The following is a 2,590-nucleotide window of genomic DNA, read 5'->3' on the forward strand; positions in this document are numbered from 1 at the left end:
CTCTCTCATTGCCCGGCGCCCGTTCTCGGTAGCAGACGGCATACGACGGCGCGATTTTTCATCATCGCCGAAATGCTCAAAGGGGCACGGCAGGGGAAAAAAAAGGTGCCTATGAGGTTACGTTGAAGCTAGTTGAAGCAAATGGCATGCATCTTTGTTAACTACAGGCGTATTAATGCACCACACCGAACAACGACTCAGAGAAACACACACAAGCTCCAGCGACGACGCCGCGACGCCGCTAGAAAAAGTTGCAGTGGCGCCACCTGGGGGATTCTACGCCAAACGGCACGCCCACGCTATAGAGAGCTAGAATACTGGGGCTGCGTTCCAATACTCTAGACGTCTAACAAGACGTCTAGTGTGACGTCTAGGAAGCAGTCTACATGTCCATGTATTGGAACTTGTCTACTGCTCGCGCCGCCTCGCGGCATAATAATGTAACTAAAGCTTATGAACAATTGTACTACTATTTTTCACAAACTGAGCAATAACGATAATTAAAAACGTGTTTTCAACAAGTTTATACATTTCTTCTGCAATGACTTTGCGCGTAAACCGGACTGGTGGATGGGCCAATCGGTCAGTCTACTTGTAGCAGACGGGGCCGCTCTCCAAAGACGACGCTAAAGAGATATGCAATTATTCTTTTATTATTGATGCTAAACTGTACATGCTCCTCGAACGTGCTCGTCCAGACGGTCCTGTAAAGATAAGAAAGAATACGAAAGACTAATCAATGTGCGCGAAATGCGATACGGCTAATATACACTGCAAAAGGAAAACACATACGTGACATTAAACCTGCTGTCTGCCGTACGTGGCACTCGGAGACAGCGAGATACCTGAATACAGCAGCGATCTTTAATCCTGCAAAGACTAAAATCAATTCGCAACATGCCGGTGTATTTGTTCTGTGAGTGTAGAGATAAAAAAGAATGCACGCGAAAGAGCTAGTTGATGCAACTAATACAGCAACAGAAGAACACATTTGTTAACCGTCACGCCAGCCGTCTTAACGCCCGTCGAGGAAACCAACGACAGCGACAAGTATTCTCTAAAATCAAGGTGCTAATTAAGATCCGACATCGTGAGATGCCGGATCACGTAAATAGACCTACAGCGTCCGCTGCTGTAGCAAAGCTCTCGACTGCACGATTTTCTCCTGCGTGATTCACTGTTAGGAATCGCACGTCCATGAAGATTAATTAGCCACTAGTTTGCGTACCAAATAACATAATGGAATGACTCACATTTTTCCTTTCCTATACTCCGTGTACAGTCCGACGCCCGCAAGAGCACGACTCGCTCATCCGCGTACATCAGCTCCGCCATCTTTAGACAGCAAGTTAGCCTGCATCGATGTGGACTTCGGCGAAGCAGTCTATGAGACTGCTTCGCCGAGAAATGGAACGCGTTCCAAGATGGCGGCTGTCCGGCTAGACGTCTATGGCTGCGTTCCAATACTCCCAAGTAGACGGCTACTTAGACGTCTAGCCGGACAGCCGCCATCTTGGGACGCGTTCCATTTCTCGGCGAAGCAGTCTCATAAGACTGCTTCGCCGAAGTCCACATCGATGCAGGCTAACTTGCTGTCTAAAGATGGCGGAGCTGATGTACGCGGATGAGCGAGTCGTGCTCTTGCGGGCGTCGGACTGTACACGGAGTATAGGAAAGGAAAAATGTGAGTCATTCTATTATGTTATTTGGTACGCAAACTAGTGGCTAATTAATCTTCGTGGACGTGCGATTCCTAGAAGTGAATCACGCAGGAGAAAATCGTGCAGTTGAGAGCTTTGCTACAGCAGCGGACGCTGTAGGTCTGTTTACGTGATCCGGCATCTGACGATGCCGGATCTTAATTAGCACCTTTATTTTAGAGAATACTGGTCGCTGTCGTTGGTTTCCTCGACGGGCGATAAGACGGGTGGCGTGACGGTTAACAAATGTGTTCTTCTGTTGCTGTATTAGTTGCACAAACTCTTTCGCGTGCATTCTTTTTTATCTCTACACTCTCAGAACAAATACACCGGCATGTTGCGAATTGATTTTAGTCTTTGCAGGATTAAAGATCGCTGCTGTATTTAGGTCTCTCGCTGTCTCCGAGTGCCACGTAGGGCAGACAGCAGGTTTAATGTCACGTATGTGTTTTCCTTTTGCAGTGTATATTAGCCGTATCGCATTTCGCGCATATTGATTACAGTCTTTCGTATTCTTTCTTATCTTTACAGGACCGTCTGAACGAGCACGTTCGAGGAGCATGTACAGTTGAGCATCAATAATAAAAGAATAATCGCATATCTCTTTAGCGTCGTCTTCGGAGAGCGGGCCCGTCTGCTACAAGTAGACTGACTGATAGGCACATCCACCAGTCCGGTTTACGCGCAAAGTCATTACAGAAGAAATGTGTAAACTTGTTGAAAACACGTTTTTAATTATCGTTATTGCTCACTTTGTGAAAAATAGTAGTACAACTGTTCATAAGCTTTAGTTACATTATTATGCCGCGAGGCGGCGTGAGCAGTAGACAAGTTCCAATACATGGACATGTAGACTGCTTCCTAGACGTCACACTAGACGTCTTGTTAGA

At 46.6% G+C, this 2,590-nt stretch overlaps 1 long non-coding RNA gene across 1 annotated transcript; it reads left to right on the top strand.

Moving 5' to 3' along the window:
* Positions 1 to 1,450: 1,450 nt before the first annotated feature.
* On the top strand, positions 1,451 to 2,303 carry LOC144132513 (uncharacterized). Its single transcript, XR_013314835.1, has 2 exons — positions 1,451 to 1,684; positions 2,232 to 2,303. It is a non-coding gene; the product is annotated as an uncharacterized LOC144132513 (long non-coding RNA).
* Positions 2,304 to 2,590: the final 287 nt, after the last annotated feature.

This window comes from Amblyomma americanum, chromosome 1, assembly GCF_052857255.1.
Source record: "Amblyomma americanum isolate KBUSLIRL-KWMA chromosome 1, ASM5285725v1, whole genome shotgun sequence".
NCBI lineage: Eukaryota > Metazoa > Arthropoda > Arachnida > Ixodida > Ixodidae > Amblyomma > Amblyomma americanum.